Source organism: Agelaius tricolor, unplaced genomic scaffold (genome assembly GCF_023055355.1).
Source record: "Agelaius tricolor isolate 1412-34295 unplaced genomic scaffold, bAgeTri1.0.p SCAF_8, whole genome shotgun sequence".
NCBI lineage: Eukaryota > Metazoa > Chordata > Aves > Passeriformes > Icteridae > Agelaius > Agelaius tricolor.
Window position 1 is genome coordinate 25979538 of NW_027269268.1, and position 27895 is coordinate 26007432.

The 27895-nt window shown below is 36.9% G+C and overlaps 1 long non-coding RNA gene across 1 annotated transcript in view; it reads right to left on the reverse strand.

Moving 5' to 3' along the window:
* Positions 1 to 205: 205 nt before the first annotated feature.
* LOC139592621 (uncharacterized) overlaps positions 206 to 27895 on the reverse strand; it is a 91773-nt gene continuing 64083 nt past the window's right edge. The window contains exon 3 of the long non-coding RNA XR_011680064.1: positions 206 to 563. This is a non-coding gene — a long non-coding RNA (uncharacterized lncRNA). The remainder of the gene's footprint in view (positions 564 to 27895) is intronic.

The window sequence follows — 27895 nt, forward strand, 5'->3', positions numbered from 1 at the left end:
AGTGCTTTATATATGTTTGGCTGATATATATCCCATTTTCTTAAACACTGGAAGCTATATTTTCTTTATGTTTTGTGCTGTGTATGTCTGTCATAAGATCAGGACTATTTTAGCTGTTCAACATTATGAACAAAGTTTTTAATAAGCCTTCAATAAACTTCTCAATATTCCATCAAGAAAATTAAAAAGACTATTATAAAGACTATTTATTTGAGAAAAAACCAAAAAAAAAAAACCAACCAAACCAAACAACAAAAACAAAAAACCAACCAACCAAACAAAAAAAACCAAAAACCAATAAACAAACAAACAAAAAAAAACCCAAAAACCCAAGAGACTAAAGTTCAAGTCTTGAAGAAAGCAGGGAATGTTTTAATTCAATGATACTTTAATACAATAAAAATATTGTACAAGAGTATTTCAATGGTTTGTTTACTTACCATGTTCCGAAGTTATAAGTCCTTTATATTACAAAGTTGTTATTGCCAGAAATCAATTTAATCAACTCGCTCAGTGCAGGGAATTTGGAGCCTTTTATGTTTTGAGGGAGACAATTATAGCTCCTGAAGCAAATAATAAAAAATATTTTTATTATTGTAGATTATTGCTGACATTTCTCAGTGGATAGATAGGTCTTACTATGCCAACTATTTTAGGAAAAAAAACCAAACTAGTAGGAATTAGTTGCTTCAGTGGAAAGTTTAAAAATAGACAATGGTTTTAAACAGAAAAATAATAGATCCTTATAAAATCCTTAAAATCCTACATATATAAAGCATATTGTTGGTTACCATCAAAATGATTCAGAAGTGCAGCTAAAATGCACCTGAAACATGAGAAGTGCAGTATCACTAAAAAAAAAAGTAACAAAACAATATCAGTATCAACAATAACAATATAGAAAATTATATGTGCACTAAGCAAGCTGAAGAGGTACCTCATATTTTGTGTCAGCACCATGAAATATCGCTGGACCAGCAGTTTTCTTTTTACAGATGTTTTACTTTGACCTTATTAGTTTGGCTTTTGCAAAGACATGGCTGTCAAATTTACAGCAAAAGTGGAAAAAGTGTTGATCCTACTATTCAATAGTGCAGGGACATCCTTTCTTATTTTTCCCCATCAGCAGTATTTTATATCAAATTAATGATTTGGTATGAGTTGCAGAACAACAAAAGAATTACCACAGGGGGTAAAATTGATACATTAATATAATTTAACATGAACACTTTTACTGGAACTCATGCTTTTACTTCAGTATTAAGCTAAAAAGTACTATTTTGGTCATTCCAGTTGTCTGACATGATTTCCTACAAGATACAGGTTAATTTCACTTTTTTTTTTAAATTTAGGCTTTAATGCTATTAACAATTGTCATGATATTTCTTCAAATACTGCCTTTACCTGAACTTATCCAAATGAATGCTAACACTTGTCATTAAGAGTAATTATGAAGTGAATTATAATCCATAGATGGATAACAGAAATCTCTAAATTTTGCACTTGAAAGGAGACTCGAAACTGACCCATAGGAATTGGGGTGGAGAGGGAGAGGAGGAGGGGGAACAGGGGGTACAGGACATCTGCACATCCACATTTAGTGCTTTTTCCCTTTTCCCAGCCAATTTGACACCTCAGAATTAACATACTGAGTGTTTATTGGTTATCATCAGCTATTGTTCTAAAAGGACACTTCTGAATCATTGTCCTTAACACTATTTCAGGAGTAAATTTTAAATGTGTTGATTCATGGTCTAAATTCACTTGTCCATGTCTAATAACATTTTGGTTATTACTTAGCTACCTGTTTTTCTCTGATACATCCTTGGAGGACAATGACCCATACAGAGTAAGAAAATAGGGCAGGGGAGACCCACACTACTTTGCAGCAGTGACTGGAAGGCACACAGGATGCTTTAATATGTCTAAACTGTCACTAGATGCCAAGGTGTATGGGAAACCAAATCTCACCCTTAGAAATTAAAGAAAATATGGAAGAATAAAGGAACTTGACCTGCTCACTCACCTTTTAAAATGATCTTTTCCAAATGAGGTTAAGGAAGACAGAATGTTGAGTCCCTACTATGGCAAATAGAACCCTTGGCTGTGAATCTTTGACAATAGCTGATGATTAGTAGGAAAGACCCTGTGAGTATCTACAGGAGGATGTGCATCAAGGTCATGTATAACACAGTATGAAAAAAATCCGTATGATGCCCCAAATACTATTAAGAGTGGAAAAAGTTAAAAACAATACTTAAAAAAGCTTTCCTGACTCATAAAAATCAAGTTGCCTAATAGCTTTTCAAATGCTATTTCTCTTTGATGCTTAGAGTCTCCTACTGCTTGAGACTCCTGACCAAAAAAAGCAAGAATTTGTTTTTAAAAATATGTTTTATGAAGAACAATCCTGCACCAGAAGAACAGAGACCTCCAAACCCAGAAGATCTTTTCTGATCCCTACTCACTGTGTTACATACAAGAATATCCAGTCAGACTTTTTCCAACACCATACACCATCAAAAACATGATTCATTTTCACCCTCTGTTTCAGCTGTCTCGAGTTTTGTTTAGTTGGTAAGATCCATGGGGTGTACATATTTGTTACTTTTGGGATGTTACTTTTCAGGGGGTAAGAGCCAGGGGAGAAAAGCAACCAAAACATACTCCATACCATTCCATTTATGTCCTCCACCAGACAGTTCAGCTTCTTCAGTGTACAGCTCACTGGAGCAATGCTCAGGTGAGGTAACAGGGGCTCCCTCCTGGCACGGCAGGCAAAGGCCTCTCGCTTTGGAGGAAAGACAGGGCACCCACTAAGGTGCTGGCCATGCTGTCCTACTTCCCCCCCAGACATCCTTGTCACCCAACACGTGTAGCCAACATGATAAAGAGGAGCTGGAGAGACACTGAAGTCATGTCTCAGTCTTCTGGAGTTCAGCTGTGACATTTTGGTGTCTTCCACTTGAAATACTCCTAGAGGGTGGCATGGTGTTCTGTCACTGCAAGTGATTCACAGATTTAAAGCATGAAGAGCCTCAGTAACAGTAAACCTTGGCTAGCAAGGTTAAGACATTCAATTAGGGGAGTCTCTGATTTAGATATGCAAAAAGACTAAAACTGAAAAGCAGGAAGCTTATCTCTAACCCTGGTAATTAAGCTGCAATTTCTTCTTCTGTGACCTTCCTGTGAAGTGCTTCCAATAGATATGGGGCCTCCACTAAGAGCATGACAATCACCTGATAGAAAGGATCTTCTCCAGAGGAACTAATTAGCATAAAAATCAATACACGGATTTTGCTTAATTATCATAAATAACTCCAGTGAGTCATTAATGGCAAAGGACCCTTATTTTTTCTGTACAGATGAGTTTTTCTTGGTTTAATATACCTAAAAATTACTTTGGGTATTTGCTTTTGCATTTGTGTAACATTCTACTTGGTAGAAACTCAGAAACTTCACTGTAATAGCACAAAATAGTACAAAACTTTTAAAAAACATTATAGTGGAAAGGAAAATTTCACTGTAAAAAAATCCAGAAAAATGAACAGAATGGGCAAGAGAAAAAGAAAACTAGAGGAATAAATTACAGAATTTTATGAGTGAGGACAGATGAATGTAAGTTCATGTAAACTGACAGTTCTAAATATATCTCATGCCTATTCACTCAAATCCCACCCAGTTTTGGTCTAACACAATGCTCATGGTAAGGCCTCGTGTTTGCTGAGAGCAGCACCAGATCAACATATTCAATGAATGTGTTGACCTGTAAATTTAAGACATCCAGTTGAATAAATATTTGGTCCAAGTGAGCAAGAAATGTGCGTGAGCACAGTAGACAAGAATATATAAAAAAATATGAACAAATACTTCCAAGATGCAGTTATATCAGGTTTTGATAACCCTCTAAAGCAGATGCTAACTGGGATAGTGCATTACAACTGAATGCTTTTTATGCTCCCAGGAATTATATATTATGAGATTGAAAATATACTCTGTGTGTGATACCTACAAGAAAGGCCATTTAACTCTGCCTGCAAAAACAAGAAAAAACTGTGAAAAACTACAAAAAATTGTACTTTTAAAAATATATCTACATGTTTAATCTTATGCATTTATTTCACCACATAAAAGTAAAAATTGAGTTGCGAATCAGAAAGTCTTCTGAATTTTTAGAATGGATCAAATTTACTGACTTAATATAATTTGCTTTTCATGTAAATTCTCCCCATGATTAAAAGAAATATTTACACTGCTGAAGAAATTCCAGATCTTTCAAACATATATTAAGAATGTTAGCAACATAAATAATGACAGCCCATTAGACTAATTATGTTATGGATATAAATATGCCTGAGTCTCAGAAAAACATTTATTTTTTAAGTCTGAAAATCATTATTTTTGTTTAGAAAGACACTTCACTCTACTAGCATGAAGAAAGAGCAACATATTCAGCACTCCTCATAGAAAGTTGATAGGAGTTGCTGAGTTATTAGAAATGCTTCTCATCCAGTATTGCATGTTTTATTTTAAAAGGAATTTATATTAAAAAGTTTCATACCATAGCAATAATCTCTTCCACTAGGAAAAAAAAATGGCAGTATGAACTGGTTACAGATAGATAAACAGTCCTAGAAAAACTTTGAGTTATATAATGTAAACAAATGCACTTCATTTTGTAAATAATAGTAAAAGCAGCAGTAGTAGTAGTAGTGGTAGTAACAGTAGTAGTAGTATCACAACTTTCTTTCTCCTGCGAACACTAATTTAGGGTGAAACATCTCAGAATCTCAGCCCTGGGACCCAAAAAATTGGAACTGCCATTTTCAGATATTTGAGTGAAGCATGGGAATAATACCATTTTTATAACCAAATTTTTTAAGTTTGCAGATTTGAGCTTGATCCAACCCTGGAGTTCACATAAGCAATGGGAGCAGAGTGCAACTGAAAGAAAAACTGGCTGTGCACAATCTGAGTATTGTCACTGTGTAACTCACAGTAACATTGACTGGACATTCCAGCATTGCCAAGATTATTGCTGAACTTTGCAGAGCAATATGGAATCTGCTGCTTTGGGACTTAGGCTATTATAAACCAAATATGGGAGGATAATTGGCTTTATGTACAAAGTCCTATTCCTTTCCTCTGAAGCCCTAGTGCTGGCTGGGCAAATGGTTGGCTATCTCTTTCCAGTTCAAGTATTTACTTTTCCAAAAGTACATTTTCCAAATTAAAGCTCTTAATACAGTTTCAACGTGCATTCATTGTGCAGTTTAACCATGATTTAAAACTGGGTTGAATCCAAATATATGATATGTCACTTCTGTAGCAGACAACCTTTATATGACTTAATATAATAATAAAAACACTTGCTGTATAATTAGGTAATTAACTGTATGAAAAAACTGAGCAATTTCTCTGCTGTAGTTTAATTTCTAAAAGAAATGTAAATCACCTATAAGTTGGTAGCCTGTATGCAAATATTGTTTGTGTACTGTAAATTTTCAATTTCCCTGTCTTAATTTGCATCCCTTTTATTTGTCTCATCAAAATGCACATTTTTTCATTAAAATGGTTTGAGTAATGATATAGGGATGATATTCTTCAGGGCCTATTCATTTTCCATTCTAGTCACCTGTGAATTATATATTCTTTAATACTTGAGTGAAGACATGCCATTAGTAAGATCATAATAAATATGACTTGTTATCAGAATACAAATGGAAAATAAAACTATACTCTAAAAATTATGAGCCCCCTGGGATGAGTTAGCCCTTGATTTATACCAGGCCCCTGAAGACTATAAGGCTATGACAAACCATTCTCATTACCTATGCTCTGTCTGCATTTATCTATTGCATACTTCAGGGCAGACAGTTGCACATTTACAATATGCTCATTACACAAAAAAAAAAAAAAAAAGGCAGATAGAATTCTAATTTTTACACATAACCATACATAGTCAAATAAGAATTGGAATGGTCAGATTTCTTATAACAATTATCATTAAGTTAATCTACAAAACTGCTGGCAATATTTTCTCTAGAAAAGTAAAAATACCATTGTAGACATCACTCATGTCAAACAGGTTCTCTCCTAAACACCTCTGATTTGGGGTGAAGATGAGGGAAATGACTGGGTCTAAGAATTTTCGCTGTGTGGAAGGAACTTCAGAGTAGATCATCATCATCACCCCAGGAGCTCACCCTTTTCTAGGCCCTTTCCCAGCCTGTGAGGAAGCAGAGTGGTTTGCAAAGGCTTGAATGTGCTATGCTGTTTTAGGCAGGCAGCATTTTTCTCTCTGTGTAAAAAGAGATTGTATCTTAGGGGAATTTTCCTGTGCTGTATAATAAACTCTCCTCCTGTGGCTCTTTTTTCTTTTATTCCCTGCTATGTTTTCTAATATTTTACTATCCAATATAGAATAAGAAAAACAGAAAGGTAGAAATTAAGGGGAATTCTGACAATTCTCACCCAATAAGGTACCTAGCAAAGTTAACAATGCTGAGTGTGTGACTTGAAAGCTGCTCTTTAATTCAATACATGGTGCCAGTTGCTAATGTGAAATATCTCACAAAAGGAATATTAAAAGTCTGAGCAGCATGAGTCATGGGAATTTTCATGAGTTCTATGTGCAGATTATACAGAATATGTTTGCACAGAAAGAGCAAGAAACTAAGAGTTGGGTGTTTTTTTGTATAAACAAGTGGTGTGCATTTTTCTTTCTCAAAAATAATAACTGTAAGCAAGCATTTTATTATCACTCTCCCTTCCATATTTATGAGAATTCTGCATCATAGCCTGTCCAGAAAACACTTCCTAACCTCAAATCAGGTTTTCCACTTGTTTTTTCAAGAGAAGTTTTTTCTCATGGGACCATTTTACTCTCACTGAGGTACATCTTAATCAACAGACAATTTACTGAATAGACTCAGTTTGAATTCTTGTTTCATCTAGTCACACTCAATTGAGCATAGATGCTGGTGATCATTAAAGGCCATGGCCTTCTTCTGGCAGTTTTGTGGAAAACATCCAAAATCCACAGAGTGACTGAATTTTATATTCCCCTGAAATGAGAGGTGTGCACTGTGCAATGAGATGACCTTCTGTTGCTCTCACCCTGGTGCACTCACACGTGAACATTCTCACACCTACAGCAGAAATAGGCAGGAAAACTCAAAGGTACAAAACTGCAGGTTGAGGAATCCTACCAGAGGTACCTGTTATCTCAGCTTGCTGGGAGCCTAAGAGATACAGTTGAAAAGCATGGACCCACTAAGTCAAAGGCTGCCATCTCCACAGTGGATGTAGGTAAATTTCACGTTTTTCCTCTCAGTGAGTTTTTACCAGGAGTTCTAAAGATAATCCAGGATGAAAGGTATATATGCTTGTATACCTGGGACTTATTAATGTAAATGTCTTCTTAATTTCTTGGTATATTCTCAGAAGGTTTCAAGCATTGCTCTCACCCATAACTTTAAGACAGCTTTATAATATTTGCATCAATGCAAAGAAAAGCATTGTCTTGAATATATCAATGTCATTATATAAAGCTCCAAGATATTTCACAATCTCATCTTTAAAATGGATATTAAAAAAGGCAGGGGGGCTCAAAACTCATTTACACATGAAAAAATATTCAGATACCTTCTGATCTCACTTCAGCAGAAATGGTATTGATTGAATCACAGCAGAACAGAAAAAAGTCCAAATATAATGGAAATTAAGTAAAACAATTTATATAAGAGAATGACAGAAAAATATTGGATTTTGGCTGGTTGTATGTTGACCTCAGAGAAGAACTTACGTATGCTTTAACCAAAAATATAGAAGCAAAGTAACAAAGAAGTAAGTTCTGTTCTTCCTAGTGATTCCAACAAAAATAGTTCTTAGTCATTAAGAATAGAGAATATACACTAGGTCATGTATTCCACTTCCTTACTGGGCCAAGACATTTTGGCTAATGTACAAGTCATTTGGAAAAAATCACATTTTTTGTGCAAAAGAGTATAGCTTGTTTAAACAACTTTGAAGTAAGAGCAATATTGGAACCTAGGGTAATTAAGCTCATACTTCAATTATTCTACTGTTTGGTTCACAAAGATTTTGCACAAGGGCAGTTTATCGAGAAAGTGGTACTTCAGCTCACATTATGAATGCTGGTTTTGTAATGCAGGAAGCCTGTTTATTTATTTATAAGTGACAGCTTAGATTCTATCAGCTGCAATATTGTCAGGCAGCAACAACCAGCTGACTCACAGACACTGGGGCCAGAGCATGTCCTGGCAGAAAATCCTGCCCACACAATGGCCAAGACAGAAATGAGGTTAAATCCAACCCTTATGGTACCAGATGGGGCTGTAAAATGCACCTTTTTGGTAAAAACTTCTCCCAGAATCACTGGGCTTAAAACACTTCTGTAGACAGCCACAGTTTTCTTCCTTTCAGCATTTTTCTCCAGATTTTTCTAATTTTTGAGGCTTTTACTGGGGATTTTACCCTCAGGCAATGGTCACCAATGTTTAATGAGAACAGCCAAGCCCAATAATAGCACTTACCCTAGTGTACAGTGAGATAATAAGGTGCCAGTTCACAGTGCATTACACAGGAAAAGAGCATGTCTCCATTTTGCTCCCTGTTCACTGTCGGCTGTTAAGGGAGGTAAAATCCCAGCATCACAAACAAGCTATAGACAAAACTGCAGTCATTAGATAAAGTGTTCTGTGTACCTTCAGACTGCAGACACAACCATCACAGCAGACAGCATATTTTCATACTTGTGGATATTGGGCAGATATTTAAATTCACAAGAAATAGGACTAATAAGCAGGAATCTCAGGAAGTAAACAAGTAGGTTATTAAATCTGCTTACGACAGTAGCTAATAATCCTCATATAGGTAAGGCACACAAATATCGTCACTGCAACCAATTATCTTCTGCTCTCCCATTTTTCCTGTGTGCACTTAATAACATTTACTAGACACATAAAAAATGCATGAGGCCCTAAAATCACAGAATGAATTCTTATATGTCAGATTTGTTGTAGGATCATAGAACAAGTGAAAAATATTCATAATCCTTCATATAATGTTTAAATGGGGCAATCTGTATAGATTCAGAGTGTGGAGTTGTACAGAATAGGCCTCCTCTAGCTATTCTATTCACAGAACAGGGTAATTTTTCCACAGATTATTTATACAGTACACAGAGAAGAATTTGAAGTGATTGAAGAGGCTGCCAAACACCATACTCTGCCTTCAGGATATAGATGATACCTTTAAAATGGGTGAAAGGCTAATTAATCTTGAACTCTTCATGGATGATATATAAGATAATATGCCTTAGCCTGACAGCATTTTGGGAAGGCAGACAATTAAAAATGGAGCCGTGGTTTTCTTCACAAGACAGCACACATACAAAACTAGACAAGAGAGTTTAATATACAGATTAATGAGAATTTGAATGCCACTTGAAATACAACTTGAGACTCAATATTCCCTGGGAATGTTATAGATAGCTACAGGGCAGACTGGTTGAGTTTGACAGAATCCACAGCTTCAGGCCTTGAACAGGTATTTTACTGGGGGGAAAGGCTGCTGTATGCATTTTACTGTACTATTACTTTCTAGCAATAAATCTGCTGCTTTCTAACAGATGCAGCTTTCATGACAAATTACAACTGCATTCTTCAATTTTCTCAAAGAGAGCCATCAAGATATATTCATCCCATAACGAGGCACAGTCTTCTTAACTGTTTCAGTTATACTTGTTCAATATATGTAAACACCTATCATTATTGTTCTTATTCTTTATCATGTCTAAAATGATGTGACAAGCTTCCTAAACAATTACTATATCAACAGAGAAGTCATGATTTTATCCTGAGTGAAAGAGAATTTAAAGATTTCATTTCAAATAAGCCTAAACTTGGAAAAAATACAGCAGTGAAAAATAAATTGCCTTGCTTCCTAGATGAATTTTACAGCTTTCACTGTACTTCATGGCTAGATTTCTTCCTGTACCTGACCTAAGATGTTTGATTGACAATAATCAAGCTCTTTTGTTGTACAGAAGTACCTGGCAACTTTTGCAGTTAGACGAGTAATAGATATAGAACGGGTGAGATTTTTGGATCTTTTTGTGCTTAGTGCTAGGCTATAATCTTTAGGTACTGAACTGTAAGAAATATATGGGACAAAAAAAATTAGTGATACAAGCATCTTTTTCCAATTCCTTTGATGGACAGACATAATATCTGAGTATATCAAAACTAATCTGCATGAAATTTTACTATAACTTCCTTCCTGGGTGGTGGGAGAGGGCGAGGCAGAGATGACATGGTTTTATCACCCAAGAGAACACATATTTCACATATTTTTTTATCACATTCCCCTGGCTTGCACTATTTCATGCTGTACATAACACAACTGCAAGCGCAATCAAAAGCAAGATTCTACTTGCATTGACATTTGAAAGAAACATTTGTACTTTTGAAAATGGTATCAAGAATGATGCCTACTTCTTATTTAACCCACTGGAAATTTGATTACTTGCAACTGTCCAGATGGGTCAGTGCAGGTAGCAGATGCCCCCTGTGGCTCATGCATTTTTAGCATAAGTCTGCAATGTAAGTCTCCATCCTTGCTTATGTTTCCCAAAGAACCTTTTTCAATAGTTTGTTTAATTATGGCTTCATTTGAAATGGCCTAGCACAACACCTGCACACTAGAAAAAGACCTACTTTCACAAGTCATGTTTTTGATCTCAAATTTCTGTGTTTCCTTTGGGCTTGGTTGTTTTTTTCAATCCAAACTTATATCACTATGACATCATGTCCCCACTATCTCACTTTCAGTGACTCAGCATGACACCACATAGTAAGGGGACATGCCTCTACCAGACAAAAATAATTTATTCATCATTCACAACTCTCCAGAGTTTCAGTACAACTCAGGTGAAAATAATTCTCATACAACTTCTTTAACACTCCATTGTTCAAAGGATTGACAAAGAAAGCAGACACCACATACTTCTCTAGGCAATCCACCACATTTGCACCTGTACCATTTTTTGTACTTATTTGTCTAGATACTGGGATGTATGAGAGATGCTTGTGCCACCTATCTTTCTGGCACATGAACCATAATTAAGAAAGTGTTTAGTTCTGGAAATGTCAGCTTAGGAAAAATTAACAAGGCTGTGTCAATATCCAATGATGCAAAGCAACAAATGATGCAACGTTGCTCTTTCATTACTGCCAGCACTTAAAAAGTCTCTAGTTTTATTTTATAACTTTTTTACAGCCAAGTAGTATACTCTAGGGATAATCAATAACTCTAAAACTGAGATAAAGATACAAGGAATGAACTTTTTTACAAATTAAGTCTGTGTAAACCTCTAATTCTTGCATCCTTAGATAGTATTTCTCCAATATTATGAAGTAAAGCCGTATTTATATTTTTCTTCACAGAACCTTACTGTATACAATAGTATAACATACAGTACAAGACAGTAGAAAATAGGCCTATGTTGTTATCTTCTACTGAGTGGAAACAAATTTACTGACTTGTAGAATTAGAGAAATACTCTTTTTGGAGCACTGTCATTGACTCGATAGCTATCCTTGCATGAGGTCAATAGGTCACTGAACTGTTGTGAATTTAATTACTCCTGCCAAAATACTTAGCAGTTTCTGAACAGAAAAAGTCTATATAACATTCTGGGTGCTTGGGTTAACTTGCCCTGGTACTGACATACAAATAGCACACAGTCTCCAATTTAATCAAGTAGTTTTTGCTGTAATATAAATAACTGGTACTTTATTAACTCAGAAGAAAGTCTGTGTCAGTGCTAAGAGAACTGAATGTTGCTTTCCAAACTGAAACTAGGAAAAGGTAAGTAAAAATTTAAAAGTTGGTATCTGGCAAAGAAAAAAATGGATTTTGTAATCAGCAAAAAACAAAAAGGCTAAAAACTGGAAACTCCCTCAAGGGCCATCAAGCCCAATCTCCTGCTATGACCAAAAAATGTACATAATTAATCCCATCTTAAACTAATCAAAGAAGACCAATTAGTTTTGAGGCCTTCTTTCTCCACAGCTTCTGTTTCAAGGGTGTTCCAGAATATAACTCCTACAGTATTTATACTCCTTTTTCCTTAGAACAGAAAGTATGTTCACTCAGGCCCATTACCATTATTGTTAAAGTTTTCTTTACCTTTTATGTTAAGTAGTAGCTCTCTATGTTAATGCACTTACCCAACTGAAGGCATCCACAGGACTTGGAGGGAAAGCAATCCTCCTGTCCTGTGTGACTGCCAGAGGGTCTCATGAATGGTCAGACTGGAAAGTTTCCTTAACATAAAGTGAGCAGGGATCTTTCAGTCTTGCCCCAAAATTTCCCTCTTGTCCCCATCAACCCACATGCTCCTCTGTGAAACTTTCACTTTAAAAGTTCACTATTTTAAAATCCATAACCTGTAACTATTTTCAAGTACACATTTAAAATAGCAAATGACTTGAATCAGATGGGACTGGATCAGGAATAGTCTGTTGCTGTAAAAGGCTGTGGCTATAAAAATGTTAGGAGAGGCACTTGCCATAAAGAAAGAAGACTCTGAAGTCATCAGGCTGTCATTTAATTTTCCCTTATAAGAACAAACATATAATACACGAGGCTTGTGAATTAGGAGGCAGGGATTAATTTTTGCTGGGTTGCTTGTTTTTCTTTAACCAGAAAATTCTTGAATTATATGCATGAAAGTATGCTAGTAGTTTTGGAATATGACCATGATTTCATCAAAACCTTTTACAAAAGCACAAATACTTTCTCTGTCTCTGAACTTACAGAAGGAAGGCTTTTTCTTTTTCAAAGCTCTATTACACAGAGATTCTATTATTAACTGCATCTCTGTCTTTATCACTCATTTTTAATTTACAGTAGACTTTTTATTAGCAGTTCTTAAGCACCTGACCTTGTACTAGAACATTTCATTCCATTTCTATTAATGCTGTTTTAAGGTCACCCTGATCTTCCTATGTATTATTCTCATCTTCCTGTGAATTTTCAGTGTGTCTCAACTTTGACTGATTACCTGATTTTTCTATCTGACCCCTGACATTTCAGTAGTACTTTATTGTTTCACATCATTTAAGATGATTTGGATGACTGAGAAACAGTGGCAAAGAACAGGTGGATGCAGTATATGGAGCTGGTGAGAAACACTGGGTTCACTGACTGCCATGAAATTAGGCACAAAGGAAAACAGCTGGAATGCCACTGCTCCATATGGGCTCCAGATTCACATCAATACATTTTCAGCATTTTAATGAAATCTATTATTATTTCTTATTCTATCAATGATTTTCAAGTAAAATCACTTTCAAACATTATTCAGCCCACTGAATATCTAACTCACCATTAGAACTCAACTTTCTAATTCAGAATCCTAATTTAGGTATGACAGCCAGGTGCCCACACTGTCATGGAATTATCCAGGATTTTGTGACTAGTTTCTAAGAAATGGAAATCAACCTAATCCAAACTTTTCTCCACACAATGGCACTTTAAAAGACGAAAAAGAAAAAAAAATTAAATGTATTCATCAAGAGTTTGGAATTTTTCCTATGGATTATTCTATGGACTTCTTTCTAGACAATTTGGTCCTCTGAATTTGAAATTGAACATCCATAAAAACCAGTATTAAAGTACAAGTACCACATATGTGAGCGAGTGTATGATGCGTGTCAAACAATACATACAAATCCCCTATGTGCATTTTGTACTCACAATACAAACAATGCCATTTGTTTTGCTACTTTACATATTTTGGTACTTAAAACTGATAAAAATTAATTTTATTTATCTTGGCCTTTATCAAGGTAGTTTACCTACAAATTCCATCCCAGACACAGATTAGATTCTCTCTTGAATTCAATTAAGAAATATTTTCTAAATCAGTCTTAATCGGTCCAATTTTATCTACAAAACCATGTTTTCTCTCTTAAAAGGACAATTTATTTATTGCCTATTCTGTCAAGAACATTTTTCATTAAAAATCTTGTTGATTGCTTTGGGTCCAAACGCATGTGTGATATTTTTATAAACAGATGTGAGTGGGTGAACAGAATGATCTTCCTTGGCTCTTTTTTAATTAATTACCTTAAAAAAACCCCAAACCAAACAAACTAAAAACCCCAACAACTTGCATCATTCAATACAAGGCCTTATTGGATTGGTTAATGCAAATCCAAATGGGCTGAACAGAAAAGTGCCGTGGCTCTGCTCCCGTGCACCTGCATAGACATCCCTGACTGCTGCTCTCAATCCTTCAGTAGCAGAAAGGATAATTGTATTTCAGAAGCATAAATCTTTGTGTTTCCTCTAGCAGATGCTGGAGTGAAGCATCAGCCCCATCTCTGTGTCACAATTTCTGCTACCACCCTGCTGCAAAATTGTGGTTCTGATGTCGTAGAGGGGATATTTGGACTGTAGTAAAGAATAAAACAGGCAGAAAATGGTTTATTTTGTTAAAGCACCCCAACAAGTACCAACAGGTTCAACATGGGATATTGCAACCCAAATTCTACTTCTGTTCTACATTCTACTTTAGGATCATTAAGTTCTTTTATAAGCTTTCTGAGACTGAATAATAATTAAAGAAGGGAAAGTGATGTGAGGATTAAGCACCTGAGCAGGAACTCAGGGGAAATGCACTCTTAAAATTTGTGGGAATATGAGAGGGATACACAGCACCTCACAGTGGTGGGGCACCAGGAGAGAACAGAAGCATGTTACAAATCAGCCAGAGAAAAGAGCAGTGGGAGCTGGATATTCATTGTATCAGGGGAGTCAAAGACAGACTTTCAGGATGAGAAATATGGCTTTTACATGCAACCACAGAAAGGAGAGATTTGCCTTTCTGAAAACCCTTCCCCTCCTCCTTCAAACAGAATATGCAGCCTGGAAGGCTGTCGGCACTTCCTGTTGTGCCAGGCTCTCTGTTTCTCCATCTGCATTTGTCACACATTGTTTCTGCAGTGCATCTGTTTTTTCAAGGCAAATCCAGCATTGTTCAATACACATATATTTCTGTGTTTTGCATCTCTCTGTGTAAAGGAGATGAACAACATCCTTCCAGAAAAATCTTAAGAATCTTTAAGGCAATAGACTTGAATAAGAAATATAGCATTTTCTTTTCATGAGAAAATGAAAGCAACCACTCTTCCACAGAACACCCACAGAATCAGCTGAAACATTAATGAGCAAAAGGGAACACATACTAGTTCCTTTGCCTGCTTTATTGGCTCTACTTTTCCACGAATGGCAGAAGAGATAAATATTATTGTTAGCCTTGGGGCTTTCTTCAAAAATGCTTGTCTGTATCAACTCATATTGTGAAAAAGTGTCAGTAGCTGTGTTAAACCACTGCAGGCTGAAACTGAAAAATGGCACAATAATTTTTTCAACCAGTGCATGCAAGATCAAAGCTGTTACAAGGGGATGACAGGTGGCATAAATGTCCCAAGGCCCTGACTCACTAGACACATAACAGCATCCACTATAACTCTAATAAAAACAGTTCCAGTAAAAACATCATAAAAAGCAGCAAGTAGCCTCTTATATCTTTGACCTTGGGGTCATTCCACCAAGAAATCATCTGGTAGCCCAGTGAGAAATGTGTAATTGTATTTTATTCTCACACACTAGGCTAAAAGTGTCAGAGATTAAAATATCAGAAAGACATGTTAAAATACATACTTTTATTGATTTCAACAATAAAATCAATGCCAAAGTATCATCTCCTTATGGAAGCCCATTTTCAAATGAATTGTATAGTTTTACATGACTCTGTTTTTGTTCTGCAATTTTGTTAATGTTCTGGTTTCAGACTTGTAGCTCTTACTTCAGTTAAAATAATTATTTAGTTATAGTTAGTAGTTAATGAAGATTAATGCATAATCTGTATGACAATTAATAACATTTTGTAGAAGGTAGTACAATGTGTCAAAGCTAGACTTCTAGTAAACCACATTAATACTTGCAATTTAAGAATTAAAAAGACTATACCTTGTCTTTGAAGAAAGTTATGGAAATAAAACACTTTTTTCCCTCTATATTCTGTAATGTGTTTTGTTCAATTCCTCTTTATTTTTATATGACCATAATTGTATTGGAAACAAACCTGTCTAACCTAACAGTTTTTATTTGAACTACTTGCAGCATCTTGAAAAATATATCAAAGCAGATGGATGAGTGGTAGTTAGGTATCTACTTAGGAAAGAAATAGAATCATAATGGGAATTAATAGAAGAAAGGATTTCAAGTATCAGTACTACACAGACTAGATTTAGGTGTTAGCTCTTTAGGTTGAAGGAAAACAACTTGTCATTTCCTACACGGTACATAAAATGTAGTGATATTCACTGTGATAACAACCCGAAGGCCTTAGGAGACACACAAAAATGCAAAGTTCACACAGGAAAAAATAAAGCTAAAGCATTATTTATAGAGATGTGCTTGGGCCCTTAACCTGTAAATAAATCATACTGAGATTTTTTCATGTGAATGAAGCTTCAGATTTATTCCTTCAGAGAAAGACATGAAAGCCTGCACTGCTTTGTGAAGCAGACCTGCTACAACAGTAGCATGGAGGTGGAATGGGGTTCGTTTGAATATTATTTAAGCACCATCTCTGCAGTGTTAAAAGTGGTCTCTTATCAGCCCAGCTGGCCTTTGAGGAACAGATACAAGCAGAGCTTGCAGAGGGGAAGGGGTTTTGCTCAGCAGGCAGTAAGGACACATGCTCCCAAACCAGGCTGTGAATTCCTACTTGTTCATAAGAGGAGGGTAAACTGGCCACTGATTAATGGTCGTTTTCAGACATACACAGCACATAGTAATTGTTTACCTGTTGTTTTTACAAGTAGCATAGGCATTAATTAAGCATCCCACTAAAACTTCAACTTCAGGTACTTCTTATTGAGCATGACCAGCTGGGCACTCTGATTTTGATGAAGTTATGTTGCCCTGCACTACAGCTCAGGTTTACCACCATTCTTTGCAAGTCAAGGAGACCCACTGCCAAATCCTGGCAAAGAGTTCATGCTGAGGCTGCTGTGGCACATGCACAGCCCTGTGAGGGCAGAGGACATCCAGAGCCCCTTGCTGGTGTCACCCAGCTGGCAAACAGTGCCCTGCTCCACCTGTGCTCCCAGCCAAAGAGGTGAGTCTTGCCCAGAGCTGCTGGGAGACAGACACCTCCCTGCTATGCAGGCAAATCTGTGACTCCCAGTATGCAGGTGCTGTCCAGGTATGCAGATTACCCAGACACCTTTCTTGCATAAATTTCAATGTCAGTGTGCTCAGTGTAAAGGATTATTTTTTCACAAGCTCTTTACACCATGGTTAAATAGGAAACTTGGTTCTATCACGTAAAAAACGCAAGTGTTTTATGAATTCAAACACTCCAACCCATCCACATGATAATTTCAGTTGGACACATGTTATTCTGACACCTAAGTGAGAAAGGTAAAGGTAATATTTTTAAAAGAGAAAAGCAAACAAACAAAAAAACCCCCACCCCAAAATCCCTACCAAACCAGTTCCCAGACATTTCCCAACTCAATCATGCTTTGAGAATCCTAATGTTGACTGAATAAAGCAGTAAGCCTCAAATGCTGCACATACATTAAACCATCTCTAAGCCTCAGCATCAGTTACCACATTCAAGCTGAATTGAAAAACGCTTCCAGTGCCTTAAAATGGATGTCTCTGTCTTCAGTTAGAGACTGCTGCATAATCCCAAACAGCAAATGAAAGGACAAGAAACTGGAAATCAAAGCCCAAAAGGGAGGAGATATTTCTGTCAATTTCAGTATACAATCTTTTTTTAATTGCCAGTTATACACACTGGTTTTCCATCAAGCAAGTAAACAAATGTGAGTGTCTCTATGGAAGAGACATTGCTCTTCTCTCTCCTTTCCTCTTACAGTCAAGCAATTATGAAGTTAAAAGAACAGACAAGGAGAGGCAGCAAATCTTTTCTTAAGTGAACAATTGTTTGGGACTATCAATGTGATAGTTCATGTAAGGCAAGTAGTACTTGCCCCTAAAATAGTTTGCTGGTAGAGACTGTATGTTACCATAAAAGTACACAGTGCCTAACATTTAAAGAAAAGCAAATCGTAAGTTTAAAAATAAATCAGCCATACTATGTGTTTTACAGGTGTAAGGATGGCTCTTGTAATTTTGCTCAGTGCTGTGAGAACATGCCATACCTGCTGTGTACAATATCTGCTGATCAGGTTTCCCAAGAGCAGATGTAACTTCATAGCTGATTTCTAAGAATTACCTGTTTATCACAGAGAATACTATAATTTTATCTCTCTTGAGAGATATGATTATTTTTTGCCTTCTATCCTTGTCTGTAATACAGCTACTTGTCCTGTATCAAACGCCTACTTGAAAAGGTAAATGCTAATGCCAAATAATTTACATAAAGGAAAAACAAAAGCAATTTTTTTCTAATTGTTGGCATAAAGCAATTTGCCTTTTGAAACAGTAAAGATAATTGGTAACAATATTGTTACAACATATTTAAATGAGTAAAGCATTGATCCTACAGGGGAGCATAATTAGCACAGCAGAAGTCATGTGGGGAGGGACTTAAAAAAATTATCGGAAAGTGACTTGAATTTTAAGTAAGTTATATTGTTATTTTTACTACACATATTATGCAGAGAGTTGCCCAGATACCAAGACACTGAGTCTTGATGGAATAAAGAAGAGCATGAGCTACAATGATTTCTTTCTTTAATAAATACTTGAGTAGGTATTTTCATTATTATCCTTCCTGAAGAGAGGTGCAGTCTGACATGCTGGTTTCAAGCAGTGTGGCTCAGGCTTTCCCCCTGCTATGTGGCACTGAGTCTCTAGGTGGCCTAGCCCGCAGGTGGCGGAAGGGAAGTTAAGGACAGCTCAGGAGCTGCAGCCCAAGGGGGGGAATGACAGGGAAGCGGGACCGAGCGGGAAGCACCAGCCGTGATGGGGCAGTGGAGCAGGAGGAGCAGCCGGCTCCGGACTGAGTGGAGCTGCTGCCTCTGCTCCCAGCATGTCAGGGCGAGGAAGGGAGGCTAGCACCACCTGCCCATGTGGAGCATGTTCAAGAAGAAGGAAGAAAAGAGGAAGGCAAGATCTAATTTTTAATTTAAAAACCTAAACTTAAGCCCGATGATGCAATGCTTCTCTTATAGTAATTACAGCTTAAATCAAAGAATCCAAAAAGCAGAAGGGCTATTGCTATGGCACAAGGTGAACCTGGAGGCCCTGCAGAGCAGTCTCTGTGGGTTTGGAGAAGGCTCCCACCAAGGCAGCCGGGAGGGGTTCCGAAGCGCCCCGCACAGCGGTGCCAGCAGAGCGCAGCTGCTGTGCTGCACAGCCGGCCGCGCTGGAACCGCACCCGGAGAGGCACAGGCAGGGGCTGGCAGAGCCCAGAAGCATCAGGGATGGCCCCACATGCTACAGAAAGGGAATGTGATGGCACACTAGCATTCCAGGGGCTACCAGGAGGTGACCAGAAACTGCTACATCACCTTGAATGTTTACGGGTTCCCCATTTGTGAGTGGGGAATTACAGAAGTTGTTTTGGCTCCAAGTCTTTAAAGAAAAGAAATACTAGTATAGCTGTGTTAACTCTTTGATATTAATGATGTTGCCAATGCAGGACTTAAATAAATGTGAGTGACCTATGCGGGTTTGGGCATTGTAGTATGAAGGGCAGCATCTCATCCTCTGATTTTCACATTAAAGGAATGTTTCCTCATGTCTGAGTCTTAGCTGAAGTAAAACAGTGGCTCTTTAAATGACAAGCAACCACGAGCATGTGTTGGATAGATTCTGTCCAGTTTCATTCTACTCTGGCAACTGACACAGCTTTCCTGTGATATAATCATGATTAATAATTTATAAATAATTCATAATTAATTGTTCATTTACTTTTCCTAATTTTAAGTAATCACTGTGACAAAACCATCTAATTGAAATCAGCAATAGAATAAGACTCACAATTTCTTGGCAGGAAATTTAGACTAATATGAAAAACATATTCTGAGTTGCTATACTTGATCATTAGGGAAAGCTGGGTAATTACCATAAAGTGATTACAACACAGGCTGAAGTATAAACTGGATTGAATCCTGTGATCATCAATGTGCTCAGGAAGCCTGTAACTAGGCTTGTCATCTCTAGAAATTATACTTTATGAGATCTCTAACCAAAGCTGGCAGCACATCAGAGAGATGTAAGACTGAAAGGAAGAAAAAAAATAAAAGAATAGAAATATGTCATAGTTGTCATCTCTGTTCCTCCAGACAGACATTTTTATCCCAAAATCTAGGTAAAAATCCTGGGAAGGAGATAGCACAATCACCACCATCTCGCTGAAGTCAGTGAGCTAGGACCCTCCAGCTCACACAGGTGTTTGTTTTGCTACTACAAATACTGGGACTGCCAAAAGTGTAACTATTTTTGTTCTCAATTATTCAGCTGCCAAACTTCAAAACTTAGTCTTGTGCTACATAAAAAAATAGAGAAGTTGTAATCTATCATGCCAATTTACAATGATGATAGAGGAAAATAGCCCAAGATAAAAAAAGAAAGCAATTTCAAGTAAAGTAGTTTTTTCTTCTCTCACTGTTTGCATAAGAGCACTCATACCAGTGAAGTGGTAGGGAAAGTGGATGGAGACACTTTTAAGAAGAAATCTCAGGACAAAGTGAGTGATCATTGTTCTCAATTGGATTAAATGACTGTGAGCTATATTAAGCATTATGGGAAGAAAGGGAAACTTACTGTGGCAAACCCCTGAACAGGGAATAACGTGCAGTGACTCCATGATTCAGGAGGCTGAACAATTGCTTTATTAAGCTATACTATATTATATTATACTATACTAATACTAAATTAAAGAAAAACCCGTGACCCTTTCAGACAGTCATGACACAGCTTTGACCTAATTGGTCAATCCATCCAAACACCATCACCAGTGTCCAATTAACAATTCTCTTTTTGGTAAAAAATCCCCATAACACATTCCACATGTGCCAAACAACACGAGTAGCAAATAGAGATAAGAATTGTTTATCATTCCCTTCTCTGAGCTTTCTCACTGCCTTCCCCAGGAAAAATACTCTCTGTGAAGAAACGAGTGGCCACAGAAACTAGTATTAAGCCTTGAGATAAAAATACAGAGAGTATTCCTACATTACCATTGCTCACTGAATGGGCCTGCAGGCTAGGAACAAATTACTTTTACATTTGAGAACTAAAAAAATCTATGAACCAAGACTACCTTCCTTTTTCTGATCTTTAATTTTTCAGTGTTTAGGAAGTGATTCTTTCTCAGTTCCTGCAGATACTGTTGAACAAAACTCATGCATGGGAGCTCTCCTAAGGTCAGTGAAACTAATCACAATTCACATGCTTACAGCAAAATGCAAGCTTAAATGTAGCTGTTTACTGAACCACTTTGATGGATCTGATTTTGTACAAGATGGTTGAGCTTATGCAAACACAACATATTCTTGCAGCACTCACTAACAAAAAGCTTCTACTGAAATTTACATGACAAATCCAATTTAAAAGGGGAGGAGAGTATCTATAGGTCTGCAATTTTTAAATTATCCTCTTAAAATTAATCTTAAAGGCACATTACAATACATTAAATTAGCGCACACTGCACCGATGAGAGCAATTTCTGTTCACACAAAGCTTTCCCCTTTCATTCATTAACTTATTACATACTCCACATCAAACTTTAAAGCTATCACAAAGTCTCAGGCCAAAGAGGTGCTTTCTTCTAAAAACAGACTAGTTTGTCTGGTAATCCATTCTTTATTAACCACCTGGATAGCCAATTCCTTCCTTTGGGCTTAATGCTTCTCCTAGCAGCTCACAGTCCCTATTGCTAAGGTTGCCACAGAATCATCAGGAGATAAAGGAAAGTACTTGTAGACATCTTGAGCAACCTTCCTTCCTGCACACATTCAGATTTTATGTCAGAGCACAGCAACACCCCTTCCTTTTCTTCTTTCCCTCTCAAATTAGGTCAGGTAGCTGGGATCAAATATGAGACTCCCTCACATCTCATTGCTAGAGAAGAGGCCTCTCAGTCTGATGTGTGGGGGACACTCCCTCTCTCATCCACCTGCTTAAGGTTTCATTGAGATTGCTGTACTTCTCCAAGTCATACTTTTCTGGCAAAAAAAATAAGCCACAGCAGTGGAAAAAATCAGAGGTTTGCTCTGTGGCCATTTAATATGCAGACAAACCAGCTTGCCTGAAGTGAGAGGCTTTTACAGTTACCTACTAGCTACCAGTGGGAAAACACAGCATTGCTGGCACATTTATTGAGTGGTTTAAACTTACTTCCATGTTTAAATTAAAGCTGCACATAAGCATAATGTTTCACAAGTTGCTTGAGCGAGTAGTAAGGGAATTAGAGGCTTAATGTCATTACCACAGTGAGTGCCTTTCTCTGCTCCACTAGCAAATGCAGATATATAGGAGCTTTTTTCAGTTTATGAGGAGACTGTGCAAAACAGATTTACAGAGAAGAACTTCATCACACACTGAATTCTGTTGCCTCCAGAGCTTCTTTAATGTTAACATCAGATGCTTTTCAAAACTTAATAGATTAAATATTCCCTTCCCTGACCAATTTGCATCTTTGAAATTTCATGCAATTAAATTTCATCTAACTTCTTGCTCTTCCATGATGATGAGTTATGAACTGCAGAATTTAGAGGCATGGATTAAAAAAAAAATGCCTTCAGAGCAACATCAATACATGAGTGAGTGTACATCTTAGTTCCATTACTCTTTTCCTGGTGGCAAGCAGAATTTTCAGAGAAAAATTGCTAGTGGATAATAAATGTGATGCCTGGTGGTCCTACAACAACACTACATTTTATTACCAAGCTAAATTAAGGTCACCTTGATATAAAATTGATATGGGAAGGGATGAAGAAAGCAAAGTAAAAAAGGAACACTGAATGATGCATAAATCTGGGGAATAGAGTTATACAGTGAAACTAGGCTTCTTTTTAAAAATGGAGAGACAAGAAAAGTAAGATATGGAAAACTATGAAGATAATAGGAAATATGAGCATAACTTCAGGTACCTAGTTCATACAATATGACTAGGATGTCCATTTATGAATCCCTGTCTTGAAGTTGCTTAGTAATAAGATCCACAAACTGAAGTCATTACAAAAAGACATCTCTATACTATTACAGATAAACTGTAGTTTAATAACCAAAATGTGCACTCTAAATTTTTGCTTTGAGAATGTCATTAAGAAAGAGCAAAACAAAAACCAATTCCAATAAGAATTTCCTTGACAACTGTGAAAAGCTGTCTGCTAATCATGCAGCTGATGAATAATAAGAAAGCTAATCCAAAAATAAATTAGTGAAAAAAGCTATTGTTGTAGAAGCTGATAACTATAAACAAATACAAGGAACCAAAATTAAACAACCCCAGTCATTTAATTTAATGTAATCACCAAGTTCCTATTGAGACCCAGCCCAGCTCAGCAAATAGCAGTAGGAGATTATGAAACCCAAAACAAACTGTTACCCCAGCCCAAACTCTCAGCCTCACTAGCAAAGCTGGCACTGGGGTCACCTGGAGGAGGAGGAGAGCTGAGGTGTGGAGAGCTGTTCTGACACCACGGCTGCACACGTGTCAGCACTGCCTGAGCAGCACAAGCAGCTTCAACCAAGTGGAACAAGGCAGGGCTAAGCTGCCTGGAAAAGGCAACACTACTGGAAAAGGTGACATGGCAGAGAGCTCCCTGGAAAACCTCTGCCTCGTTTTTCTCCTCTGCAAAGGGAGCCTCATGTCCTTTTTGCACCCTTCTGTGCCATTCCTTGTGCTGACCCAGAGTCAGAGGAATAGAGGAAAAAGTAAATCAAAATTTTTTCTTTATGCTCAGTCTCTATTAAGTAATGACTCTAAAGTTACAAAAGGGTGGAGCAGAAAAGTATGCACATAAAAGCTTCACATCCTGGAATTTTCTGTCTCCCTTAAAATTTACGATGATGTATTTCCAGCATTTACTGTATCATGGTGATATGGAATGAGAGCAGCTGCAATTTTATAGTGTATTAATTTAAATGAATGAAAAATTGACATATAAAAATATACATTTCCATCTGAATTCCTAATATATATAATTTGGCAAAAATTTTCATTTAGAAATAAAATGTTGCTTATGTTTGTCCATGGAACTTTAGAAATTCCAGGAGATGAGGGGTTTTTCTGGGCTTTTGTTTGTTTACTCGTTTGCTTGGGATTTTTTTTTTACTTTTTTCTCTTATTTTTTTACCAGGGATGGGGTGGCATGATATGCCTTCTTGTTGATGTCAAGTTTAAGATTTTTAACTTTCATTGTAAACAGGTTAAACAAGTTAAATTTTATGTTCAGGGAAGGCATTTCAGAGTTTTATTTGCTATCCTACAAGAGTGGCTAACTGTTCCCAATCTGAAATTATTTGTGTGGATCACATAGGCTGAAATGAAAAACACAGAATGTAAAAGAAGACAGAAAAAGGCTTATGCTTTTTTAAATCAAATGGTTAACAGAGGACTGTTAATCTGGAAGAAAATTGATGAAGCATTTCAGGATGCTTTCTTTGAGATAACAGATCTCTCTGCAGTTCAGTCTTCAGTGTCTAGAAATCATCACCTTATTATCAATAAGAAAATGGAATAACAGTTGTCTGTAGTGTGTGTATTAAGTTTTTTATATGTAGCAGCAGATGATGAACAGTGCAGAATAGATTATATTCTGCCATACTGGCAACATGGTTCAGCCAATCCTCATTTTAGAAGTTCCAGCATAATGAATAAAAACCTGAGGATAATAGTTTTTGTAGTCTTGTTATGAGTTCTCAAAGCAAGGATCTAACACAATGTCATCTCTTAAAATTTAATCTAAAAATCCTAAATTTAATCCTTAAGAAGGATTTTTTCCTTGCTGCAGCCCAGGCCAGCCTGGGTGTGTTGTTTTTTCCTTACTTCTATCTCAGCAGACTGGTGAGTGAGCAGCTGAGTATGGCTGCAGGAGATGCCAGAGTCCAGTTCACAAACACACCTGTGTGGTGTGTACTCTGATGGATTTAGGCAATGCCAAATTTAAATAACTGTATAAGGACTTCTCTGCAATCCACTCCTGCCAGTGACTAATAGATTGTGAATAATTGAGGCATAATTGAGAAAAGAATGTATTTCATGTGTTTTACCATGTGTTAATATAATTCTGTTAAAGCTGCTGTTTGGTAACTTCTCACAGCCTTAGTGGTGGTTTGTCCTTTTAGAGCCTGTGTCAGATTTTTCACTTCTTAAGTTCCTCAAAAGGAAAGAAGAAAGAGGTGCTTCACTTCTACTTGCAAAGTACCACCCAAATTTCACATCTGGCCGGAATGCATGGCACAACATCTTACAGAGGAGTTGCACTGTGCTCTCACATGCAAATTTTACTTCTTTTTTCCTTTTTTTTTCCTAAACTGCAAAGTAAGAGCTGTTTATATGAGAAGTGCATTGTTTCTATTTTTTAGGGCAGACAACAGTCATAACACTAATATCTTATGTTTCTACTTTTCTGGCATTTGAAAATTTCAAGCTGTTCTCCATTTATTCTCCTCAGTGTGGTTTACAGACTTTTCTCCCTCAGAATCTCATGGTGATTTAGTATATCTAGCCATGCAACTCCCTGTGAGATAGGAAACCTTCAGAATTATATTACAAACATAAGTTTACAAGTATGAGATAAATATGAGGTTGCATCAGAGAGAGATTATGGACTAAAAATATGCAAGTGCCTAGGTATCCTCCACAGTGCATTGGAAACAACAGGCTTTTCAAGTGGGACACACACAAAAAAAACCCCAAGCCATAATATTGCAATCTTAGTAATTAATCAGGAGAAAATGTTAGGGACAGTAACCAACACAGATTGGTTCTCTAATACACACAGTCCAAAACCTCTTCTAGAAAATTTGTGCTTTCCGAGTTTCTTCTTCACCTTGGAAAGATACTCTTGTCATTGAAAAATACCGAGGCTGTATTATGTAATGAAACATACCTTCATTTGTTGTTTCCTCCCATCGAAAAACAGTGGAGGAAAGAGCTGAAACTGCACTTCTAACAAGAATCTAAAATTCTTGTTACAAGTTACAATTTTATATACAATTCTTGTATATAAAATTCGTGGCAGGCTGGGGGTAAATAATGTCGTGGCCTTGATGCTACCAATGCAAGTCTGTCTTAGACATTGCATGAATGCTATTGCATGGAGCCTTCCAGGGAAATCAGGTATAAGGTGTTGTATTTCTAGACCCCAGCTGGAATCAAAGCTACAATAGTCCAGATCAGACCTTTAGAAAGGAAACACACAAAACACACAAAACTTTGCCTTTGATCTCTCAGTCCTAAACCTTAAGGGAGACATAAAAAACACATTTAAAATGTAACTCTTTGCAATGCACTCAGATACCAAATATCAGGAATCCAATATAGGTGAGGGGTTTGTGACAAATAATACTCTCTCTCCACAATAAACTCATGAAGTTTCAAAGCCTGGAAATAAAATTACCTGCTCTGCAATGAAAATATTATCACCTTACAACATTTTGTCCCTGGTGATGTCCAATCTATCCCATAGGCACTATACCAGTTCTCTCAGTCAAGCTGATCCAAGGGGGTCTTGTGATTTGGATCCATCTCAGTCTGTCCATAGCTTTGAAGTTTGCTGCTTTTTATTTCTGGATGAAAGGCATGTGCACAGAAGCTTTTTGGTATTTCAAAACTCTAGCAAGACTGCAGCAACACTTTTGTAGAGACCTTTGTATCTAGCTCTGTCTTATACATGTCATATTAAACTAACATCTAACAAGGACAGAGTTGGAGAAACAGCCACCAACATAACTTTTACCTTTTAGAGACAGAGTTTTGTATCAGTTTTGGGATGAGTTTGAGGTTTGCAATGAGTGGGAGAACTTAAAAGAGTATTCTAGGAAGCCATACTACATAAGCTGTCTACCATATGGCTCTTCTCATTGTGTGAAGTGTGAGCAAATGATTCAAGCTTATTCTGCCAGTTCTCTGTTAGCAGGTCTATGTCAAGCAACAAAAAAAAATCCCAGTAAAGTTAAGAACTCAATTTAAGTCTCCTCAATTAGCACTTCAACTACCCCACCTTCCTTTCTCTTTAATGACCTAATAAAATATTTAAAGTTATTAAGTCAACCATATCTATTTAATTAAGAGATTACAGTTATTTTGGGGGGACATATATTGGGAAGATCATAAGGTTAATTAAATTTGCTCACTTTATATATACACTTGAAAGAAGGGGCTTATTTGAATTTCTTTTTATGGCTCTTTTAAAAGTGCACAAGTTTTCACAGTTCAAAAAATTCAAAAAAATTCCAGAACATGATGAATTTGAAAAGACCATGTCAGTGATTCTTGCAAGTGCTGTTAAGACAGGTCTGAGATCATAAAAAATGTGATAATTCTGTCAACCCCGCAGTTCAACTCTTACTACAGTGGTGTTTCAGATGCTGTACTGGTAAAACACGTGGCTTTTCCAAATCTCAAATACTGGTTGCCCATTGCATTTCCAGATGATAAAAAATTGGCAGGATGCTCCAGGTGGTTTTGTTACCAATGAGAGGGACCTGGACAGGCTGGAGTATTCAGCTCACGGGAACCTCCTGCAGTTGAGCAGAGGGAAATGAGAATTCCTGCACCTGAGGGGTAACCCCATGCACCAGTATGTGCTGGTAGCTGACCAACTGAAAATCATGTAGGCAGAAAAGGTCCCGAGGT